General features: G+C 30.4%; 1 non-coding gene across 1 annotated transcript; it reads left to right on the top strand.

The window, feature by feature from the left end:
* The first annotated feature begins 6,751 nt into the window (after positions 1-6,751).
* LOC142552440 (small nucleolar RNA R71) lies at positions 6,752-6,862 on the top strand. Its single transcript, XR_012821771.1, has one exon. It is a non-coding gene; the product is annotated as a small nucleolar RNA R71 (small nucleolar RNA).
* Positions 6,863-11,141: the final 4,279 nt, after the last annotated feature.

Below are 11,141 nucleotides of genomic sequence, written 5' to 3'. Positions count from 1 at the left end.
AAGAATTCTTTCAATTATACATGTTAACAATCATACAAACCATATCTTTTAACTATATTCTCATAAAAATTTTAGAAATTATTTTATTTGAAAACACATACAATTATATATATATATATATATATATATGAACACATCTATTATATATTTTATATTAATTGATCTAAAATATATATAAATTGGTACATATGAAAAACTAATTTTTCTTTTAGTCTGTATTTTGAATATAATGAATATTAAAATCTAGTGTATTGTGATTTTCCAATAATTATTAACTAATGCGTCTCAGGTGCATTTTACTGACACCTTACTCGACATTGAACTAAAAATTATTATTATTATTACTATATATAAGTATATATTTTAATTTTATATAAAAAAAACTAAGAGGAGAAGAAGAAGAAATTATTCATACCTTAAAGAAAAACATTAAAACATACCGTTGAATCACAAGTTTAGCATCACATGAATTTTCTTTTCTTACTTTTGGATGCTGGTCAATTAAGTTGAGATAATGATGGATCTGGTTCATGACTAAATCCTTGCAGTAAATCAATAAGTTCACCTTTACTTGTAGCAGAAACAAACATCCTTCGCGAAGCTAATGAAATAAATCCCTGTTCCACAACATCATCAAGAAACGATAACAGTTTATCATAATAATTGTTAACATTTAACAAACTAATTGGCTTATTGTGGATATTTAATTGTGCCCAACAAACAGTATGAAATATTTCTTCCAAAGTACCGAAACCTCCTGGCAAAGCAATGAAAGCATCTGAATGTTCAATCATTTGAGTAATTCGTTCATACATGTTGTCCACTTTCATTTCTTCTCCTATTGTTGGTCCTGTAAGATTGGCTAAGGTAATCGGAAGAATGCCTAAAACTTCACTTCCACCTACATGCGCAGCTTTTGCAACTTTTCCCATGAGGCCAACTTCACCACCACCATATACCAAATGAATCTTTTTTTTAGCAAATGTTATTCCAAGATTTTCTGCTACTTCTTCATAAATTGAATCTTTTCCTGCACTAGATCCACAAAATACACAAATATTTTTTATTTTACTTACCGTGGACGTTGACATGTTGAGAAATATGTTTTTTGTAATTGTTAGATCACAGCATATGAATTTATAAGCGTAACATGCCAAAAGTCAATATTTGAACAGGAAATTATTATTATTAAAAGAAAATAAAAATGACAAAATTAAAACAAATATATACAGCGTAGTTGTGATTGTGGCTCACATCTTCCTCTGATTTTACGTTCAGTAACGGCTTCAACGCCTTCTATGAGTCGAGGATATGCTTCCCATCCAATTTTCTTATAAATTGGCAAACATGGTCTTTTAACGTCAGATTCCCAAGACGAAATTGTGTATATATATTTACTTATCTAAATAGATATGCGTTACTACAGTAGGATCTTTGTAAGGCTTATTCCACCGTCTATATTGATATTCCTCCTGTTGAAATTGCCACCATAGTTTAAGAAGTTCATTTTGCACGTATCCACTAGAATGCGTATCAAGAACCTCTAGAAAATTACCCAAAGGCTCTTTACTCAGACCATTCTTAATGAATAAAATTTTATCTTCTCTATTCATTGATGTCATTCCAACATTTTTGCATTTTCCCTTACAAGTCCACCTTGCACATTTATGACATCCACCTATACGTTTAGCTCTTCGCTTTTTGGCATATGAGCTTTTACCAAATCCTGGCATATGTCTTATTATTAATTCACTTGCTTCCCCCACCAATCGGACTTTTACTTCAATTATCAAACGGACATCATTCGGTATGCCATATGACATCATCAGCCTTAGCCGCTCACATCTAGCTTTATAAATTTTTTCAACGCATTATCAGGTAAACAAGCAAAATATTTACGAAGATTCATAATACACGCATCCATATTATTATTATTATATATATTTCAATTATTTTGGGAAAACTGAAGAAACCGACTTAAACAGTCACGGAGTACCGTTATCCGCCACTTAACCGGGAAATGAACTAGAATCTGCAAAACAAAATGAAAATATCAAACAACTATTGTGGATCATATAAAGGCATAAACTCATTATTAAGAATTTCATTTTCTATAAAAGGCTTAAGTCTTTGCCCATTAACTTTAAACACGTCATTATTTTTAGGATTTTCAATATCAATAGCACCATGAGGATAAACAAATTTGACTATAAATGGTCCTGACCACCTCGATCTTAGTTTACCTGGAAATAAGTGCAAACGAGAATTATAAAGCAAAACTTTTTGTCCAATTTCAAATGACTTTCTCATAATATTTTTATCATGAAAGGCTTTAGTTTTATCTTTATAAATCTTTGAATTTTCATATGCATCATTTCTTAATTCTTCAAGTTCATTTATTTGCAATTTTCTTAATTTAGATGCATCATCTAAATTAATATTAAATGCTTTAATTGCCCAATAAGCTTTATGTTCAAGTTCAACCGGTAAATGACAATGCTTACCAAAAACTAACCTATATGGTGACATCCCTAATGATGTTTTAAATGCAGTTCTATATGCCCATAATGCATCGGTTAATCTTAAAGATCAATCTTTTCGATTTGGATTAACTGTTTTTTCTAAAATTTAGTTTTATTTCTCTATTTGCAAGTTCAACTTGACCATTACTTTGAGGATGATATGGGGTAGAAACTTTGTGTAATGCCATATTTTCTAAACAAAGAAGAAAATGATTTATTTATAAAATGACTTCCCCCATCACTAATTATTGCTCTAGGTATTCCAAATTGGCTAAAAATATTTTCTTTTAAAAATTTTATAACAACTTTATGATCATTAGTTCTACATGCAATTGCTTCAATCCATTTTGAAACATAATCAACAGCGACTAAAATGTACGCATATCCAAAAGATAATGGAAATGGACCCATAAAATATATCCCCCAACTATCAAATATTTCAATAATTATGATTGGATTTAAAGGCATCATGTTTCGTTCTGAAATTGATCCCATCTTCTGACAGTTTTCACAAGATTTGCAAAATAAATGTGTATCTTTGAATAAAGACGGCCAATAAAATCCACATTGTAAGATTTTTGTAGCTGTTTTATTGGATGAAAAATGACCTCCACATGCTTCAGAATGACAAAATTTAATAACATTACTTACTTCATTGTCGGATAAGCATCGTCGAAAAAATTTGGTCAGGACAATACTTAAATAAGTAAGGATCATCCCAATAAAATTTTTTAACTTCTATCAAGAATTTATTCTTATCCTGTGAATTCCAATGAGAAGGCATTTTATTTGTCACAAGAAAATTTACAATGTTAGCAAACCAGGGCATAATAGTAGCATAAAACAACTGATCATCTGGAAAATTTTCATTTATTGGTATTTCATTATGAGATGATTCAGTCATTATTCTAGATAAATGATCGGCTACAACATTTTCTTTTCCTTTTTTATCTTTAATTATAATATCAAATTCTTGTAACAATAAAATCCACCGTATTAATCTTGGCTTAGCATCTTGTTTATTTGATAAATATTTTATGGCAGAATGATCGGTGTAAACAATAGTAGTAGAACCAATTAAATAAGATCGAAACTTATCTAATGCAAATACTACTGAAAGTAATTCTTTTTCAGTAGTTGAATAATTTATTTGGGCACTATTTAAGGTTCTACTAGAATAATAGATTGCATAAGGTTTTCCTTCTTTTCTTTGTCCTAACACAGCTCCTATAGCAAATCACTTGCATCACACATTAATTCAAATGGTAAAGACCAATCTGGAGATTGTAAAATAGGTGATGTAACTAAAAGATTAATAATTTTTTTAAAAGCATTTTCACATTTCTGAGTCCATTCAAATTGTGTATCTTTTGTTAAAAGATTTGAAATTGGTTTAGATATTATGCTGAAATTTTTTATAAACCTTCTATAAAATCCTGCATGACCCAAAAATGATCGAACTTCTTTGACCGTTTTTGGTGATGTTAAATTAGCAATAACATCAACTTTGGCTTTATCAACTTCAATTCTTTTTTCAGATATCACATGTCCTAAAACAATCCCAGATTTAACCATATAATGATATTTTTCCCAATTTAAAACAAGATTTTTTTCTTCACATCTTTTTAATACTTCTTCTAGATTTTTAAGACAATTTTCAAATGAGTTTCAAAAAACAGTTATGTCATCCATAAAAACTTCTACATATTCTTCAATCATATCACTGAAAATACTTAACATGCATCTTTGAAAAGTAGCCGGAGCATTACATAAACCAAATGACATTCTTTCAAATGCAAAAGTTCCGAAAAGACAAGTAAAAGTAGTTTTTTCTTGATCTTCCAATGATATAGGTATTTGATAATACCCCGAATACCCATCAAGAAAACAGTAATAAGAATTTCCTGCTACTTTTTCTAGAATTTGATCTAAAAATGGTAGTGGGAAATGATCTTTTCTAGTTGCATCATTTAATTTTCTATAATCAATACACATATGCCAACTAGATGGAATCCTAGCTTGTAATAACTCTCCCTTTTCATTTTTTATAACAGTGATGCCTGACTTTTTAGGTACTACTTGTGTTGGACTTACCCATTTACTATTTGAAATTGGATAGATAATTCCAGCGTCTAATAGTTTTAATACTTCATTCTTAACAACTTTCTTCATATGTGGATTTAACCTTCTTTGTGGTTGTTGATATGTTTTAGCATTTTCTTTCAAGTGAATTTTATTTGTACAAATTAAAGGATTCATACCTTTTATATCTTTCAAAGTCCATCCAATTGCATTTTTATATTTTTTAAGTAATTTAATCAAATCTTCTTCTTGATTTGGCAAAAGAGTGGAATAAATTACAACAGGAAATGTTTTATTTTCACCAAGAATTATATATTTCAATTCTAATGGTAAAACTTTTAATTCAAGTTTTGTATTATCATCTTCTTTAAAATTATTTTTAGACTCGAAACTTTCTATTGAAAAAACTTCAGATTGTTGATTTAAGTTTTCTTCTTGTATATTTTCTTCCACAATTGTTTCAATATCATTATCATATTCATTTTCATTAATACTTGGTTGTTTACATAAATTGAACACATTAAGTTCTAGAGTCATATTTCCAAAAGACAATTTCATTATTCCATTTCAAAAATTAATTAAAGCATTTGAAGTTGCTAGAAATGGTCGTCCCAATATTACTGGAATTTCATTATGTACTTTCTATTGGTTGTGTATCCAAAACAATAAAATCTACAGGATATATGAATTTATCAACTTGAACCAACACATCTTCTACAATACCTCTAGGTATTTTGATTGACCTATCCGCCAGTAAGAGAGTAACAGAAGTGGGTTTTAATTCTCCTAAATTAAGTTTTTCATAAATTGAATAAGGAAGTAAATTCACACTTGCTCCCAAATCCAACAAAGCTTTTTTAATTTTATTTTCTCCAATAATACATGAAATTGTGGGACAACCATGATCTTTATATTTTAAACTAAAATTATTTTGAAGAATAGAACTTACTTGTTCAGCCAAGAATGCTTTTTTCTTCACATGCAATTTTCTCTTTACAGTACATAAGTCTTTTAAAAATTTTGCATAAGAATGTACTTGTTTAATAGCATCTAATAATGGAATATTTATCTTCACTTGTTTAAAAACTTCATAGATATCATAATCACTTTTTTGTTTTTTATGATTTGTTAATGCATGAGGAAATGGTGTAGGTTTATTTGACTTATTTACTATTTCAGATGATTTATCATTCACCATATTATTCTTAAAATTTAAGGTATCATCATTCTCAAAAGTATCATGATTATCATCCTTACTCTTTGATTTTAAATTATCCTTGTTTTCATTAATATATGGATCATTAACTATTTTACCACTTCTAAGGGTAATAACAGATTTTATTTGATCAATTTTTTCATTTTTTAATTCTTGATTTTGATTTTTAGGATTAGGTTGAGGTTGAGATGGAAATTTTCCTTTTTCATGAATATTAAGTGCATATGCAAATTTTGCAAGAGTTTCTTTCAAATCACTCATAGATTGACTGTTTTGAATATTGATATACTCTTGCTTTTGGATAAATGCATGAATTACATCTTCAAAGTTTTTTTTTGGAGGTGTAACATAAGAAATATAACCTTGATGATTTTGGTTATTTTGAAAATATTGTTGTGACGGTTGTGCATTATTATCATTCCTCCAACTAAAATTAGGATGATTTTTCCATCCAGGATTATATGATGGTGAAAAAGGATCTAGTATTGGTTTTTTATAATTGTTAATATAATTTGCTTGTTCATGGAGACATTCTTTAAATGAAGGTAATGTTGGACAATCTTTTGTAGCATGATCATGTGTATCACATATATGACAAACAATTTCTTGAATACTTTTTAATTGACCACTCTTTTTCATTTCTAATGACTCAATTTTTCTTGCTAAAGATGCAAGTTTAGCTTGAATATCTATATCATCTTTAAGATTATAGGTATCACCCCCATTTGTTGAATTATTGTTTTTAGTTGTTGGCGGTTCTATTGTGCCTATATTATCCCAATTTTGAGCAATTTCTGCTAATGAATCCAAATATTCCATAGCTTCATTTGGGTTTTTATCTTCAAAAGTTCCATTACACATGAATTCTATCATTTGCCTATCTTTAGGTATTAGACCTTCATAAAAGTGAGAAACTATTCTCCATGTTTCAAAACCATGATGTGGGCATATATTAAGTAATTCTTTATATCTATCCCAACATTGATAAAACGTTTCTCCTTGTTTTTGAGAAAAAGTTGTAATTTGTCTTTTAAAAGAGTTTGTTCTATGGGAAGGGAAAAACTTTTTGAGAAATTGTCGTTGCATTTCTTCCCATGATCTTATTGAACTTGATCTTAAATTTTGTAGCCATGTTTTAGCTTTATCTTTTAAAGAAAAAGGGAAAAGCTTTAATCGAACTATATCCAGGCTACAATTTTGATCATTATAAATGTTACAAACTTCCTCAAATTCTCTTAGATGCAAATATGGATTTTCAGAATCTAAGCCATGAAAATTTGGTAAAAGTTGAATAATTTGAGGTTTGAAGTTGAAATTAGATGCATCAGGAGGAAAAACTAAACAAGATGGGGACTAGTTCTAATAGGGTTCATATGGCGCCTAAGTGTTCTTAATTGATCATGTTTTTATTATTATTATTATTATTATTATTATTATTATTATTATTATTACTACTATCATTATCTTGATTATTTGAATTATCATCCATGTTTAAATTATTTTCAGATACTCGAATAAGTCTACCACTTTTGTTTCGACTCCAAATACTCATACAAAAAAAAAACAACACAATACTTATAAATAAAACATAATTAACAAATATAAACTTAATTTATAGCTCCCCGGCAACGGCGCCAAAAACTTGCTACTACTTAAATAATAATTCACCCAAGTATAGGTTGTCTGCAAGTAATATATTTCGTAAGTACGAGATCGATCCTCAGAGAGGTTATTTTGAGTTTAAATTTATTAATTTATAGATTACCAAATGCAAGAATGAAGTTTACAAATTATAAATTTTACTTTATCGCAAATAATATTTACTTTATCGCAACTAACTTTTACTTTGCCGCAACTAACTTATTAAATCAATATATTTCATTTAGGCAATAGGGTGGCTCTGCCGGTTGTTCTAAATGAAATATAATGATTTAATTTAACATTTACTTTATGCAATTATTTATTTATATAGTTATAATTATAATCATAGGTACCATATATAAAATATCGGTTAATTCGGTATTTTCTATAGTGGGAACTATATTATATTATGTGTGTGTTTAATTTTCTTGGAACCATTATTTATGGTAGTTTCTTTTGTTTTACTTTTAGTTAAACAATATTACATAAACCAAGAATAAATCATCAAGCCTTGACAAAATTTATAATTTGTAAACTTCATTCTTGCATTTGGTAATCTATAAATTAATAAATTTAAATTCTAAATAACCTCTCTGAGGATCGATCTCGTACTTACGAAATATATTACTTGCAGACAATATACACTTGGGTGAATTATTATTTAAGTAGTAGCAGGTTCATCTTAGCTATCAAAGCCCATACCAGTCTTATCTCCAACTGGTTTTTGCAACACTTGCATTTCAGTTAGTGTAACTGATGACTTGTTCCAAGCCTGAATTACTTCAGTCAGTTTAGAGTTTTTATCTCTTAGCTGTTGAATCAATAAATCACTTTCATCCTTTTTAGATTTCAGCTTAGCAATCTCCTCTGACAATAGCTCCCAACTGATTTATGGCTATTAGTTGTGTCAGTTGAGGGATCATTTTTCTTTGCTTTTATTTCCTCAAAGGAGACAGCTAGTTTTCGGTACTCATTTACCATGTCGTGCAGTGTTGAAATAAGCTCTTCTCATGTAAAATCAGTTGAGCTAAAGTCAAATACATGATCACTGCTGGACTCCAGTCCACCGTCATCAGCCATGAGGTATTTCACTTCCTCTTCATAACTTGAGCTATTTGAACTCTCAGTTTCGGATGCTTTACTATCAGAGAAAGCCCATTTGAATTGTTTTCTTCTGCTACTAAAGCTTCATGCTTTTTCTTGGATGATTTTGCCTCATCCTTGAACCTTCTTCTGTGATCGAAGGGCTTTTTAACCTTCTCAACTGATCTCCTACTATCTTTTATGGGCTTTGAACAGTCACCAATAAAATGGCTCGTCTTTTCATAGTTGAAGCACACATTAGGTTCTTCTTTCGGTTCATTCCTATGATAGTTCCTCTGAAAGGAGCCTGGATTCTTCTTCATTAACTTTCCAAATTTTCTTAAAAACAATGACATTACATCATTCCTTAATTTCTCTGCTGATTTTTCAATTGAAACTGATGGTTCCAGTGTCAATGCACTTAGAGCAGTTGTGACTGGTGGAACAATTGGCCATGGTTTTAACATCCCATTCTTTGGGAAGGCCATGCATAACTTTCAGGACAATCTCTTTATTTGAATGCACTCTTCCAAGTGCATTCATTTCATTCACTATGTTGCTGACTCTTTCATCAAAGTCATTCATCGATTCACTATGTTTGTGGTTATAAATGGTTTAAGTTGAGTCACACGGGTTTTGGTTAAGAGTCGTTGAACTATGGTTAAATATGATCAAAGCTCGGGTTAAACGAGACTCCGGTCTAAGACCTGAAACGAAATATAGAGGTTAATGCAGGGGTTCAGGATACGTTTAAGGAAATGACTAGAAGTATGTTTATGGAGTTCGATAAGTTTGAGCGGGTCGAGTTAGCAGTCCTGACAGTACTCTGATAAATGAAAATACATATTTAGAATGTATATGTTGATATGGAACATGTATTTTTACATTAATGTTAGAAACACGTTACATGAATGGTTTTAAGGAAATATATGTATATGCATGAATTTTACAAGTGATGAATATGATGACATGTTTTTGAAGGGGATGAGTTGGTTCTAACTAATACGAACACGAACATGTAAGGCCAAGGCTCAGAGGATGGGTAAAGCTATCGTTGATGTCCCCATCGTCGGGTACCGCGGTTATACATAGATGGATCTATCGACTTAGACTTGATACGAATGTAACAACTAATTATCTGAATTCAATAAAGGGAAATGAATACTTATATGATGATACGATATGACATGATTTGATATGAATATGTTTACGTTTATGTTCATGCTTTTAAAGATCATGAAAGTTATTTTGCTTACAGTACTTTTCACTATTGCATGATAGGTATACGTACTTGTTATAACGGTTTAGGTGTGTTGAGTATTTAGACTCACTAGGTGTGATTGATGCAGATGTTCTTATTGTTGAGGAGACTGAAGGCATTGAAGACTGATTAGGCGGAGCTGGGGGTGCAAGTGAAAACCCGTGGACCTTGCATTTATTCAACATAAATGATTTTGAGACATGGGTTTAAGAAAAATTTTAAATGTTTTTAATCTTGTTATACTTTTTTGATTCATCAGACTTTTGGTATTTGTTCGAGTTTCTCTTTAAAACAGTAGATTAGGAGATTTATTTCATTTTAAGATTTAATTAACTGCAGTTATTTTTATTCAGTAGTTGGATGACCTTTTAAAATGCATGGTTGACTTATTTTTGTGCATATGAGTGTGAGTATTTTCGGTCATAACTTTAAAAGAATATTCCGGTAGAATTTTAAGGAGCAGACGTTTCAATACATGCTTAGTGGATGAGCATTTGACCTGATTTCATCATTGTGTAGATACATGTTGTACTTATTTTGGATGTTCTATACGGAGGGTTGGAAAATAAATTTCGGTTGTTTGACAAACTAAATGATTAATGTTCGTAACTGATCAAGAAGTTCGAGAGTAACTGAACATACACTCTAATTAACAGTTGCCTGTAACTGAAGAATAACGCGCAGATTTTCTAAAACAGCTAAAACCAGCTGAACTGAACTTACGAAGACAACTGACTGATCAGTTGGAAACTGATCAGTTGCTAAATCCAGTTGTGAGCTTATCTGCTATTGCTTATCATCTGATCCTTCAGCTGTACACATCAAGAAAAGGACGTTCAACCGACAATAGTACAAAAGTAGACTGCAACAGATAGTGGTAACGCCGCAATTCAGCTGCAGCGTACGGATGTCAGAAGAATATTGACATGGCAAACCAACGGATAAAAAGATTCAAATTCTATTAAATGTTACCATTGAAGAGAAACCTATAAATAGCAGAGAAGAGCAGCTGAGAGAACATAACACATCAAAGTTCTGAACATCTAAACTCGTCTATTCTCTAAAATACGTTGTTACTCTGCTGAAATAAAAGCTCACGCTTATCGCATATATTCGTAGCAATCAAGGCTACACTTTCGAGCTTTCTGGCACATTGTTATCATTGTAAAACTCGATCTTATAAGAGATCAGTTGTGCTAAATTCAGTTGTATACTGTGAAACATTTTGTAAACTAAGAGTTTCAGTTTAGACAGTAGTGTAAGTTCTAGCTGAGTGGGTTTGTACAAAAAGTTGTATAAATCAAAGTCTTCTAGTGGATCCTACCTGTGGTGGTAG

Source organism: Primulina tabacum, chromosome 7 (assembly GCF_025594145.1).
Source record: "Primulina tabacum isolate GXHZ01 chromosome 7, ASM2559414v2, whole genome shotgun sequence".
Lineage (NCBI taxonomy): Eukaryota > Viridiplantae > Streptophyta > Magnoliopsida > Lamiales > Gesneriaceae > Primulina > Primulina tabacum.
The sequence above is the reverse complement of the archived record's forward strand: the minus strand, read 5'-3'. Positions and strand labels throughout refer to the sequence as shown.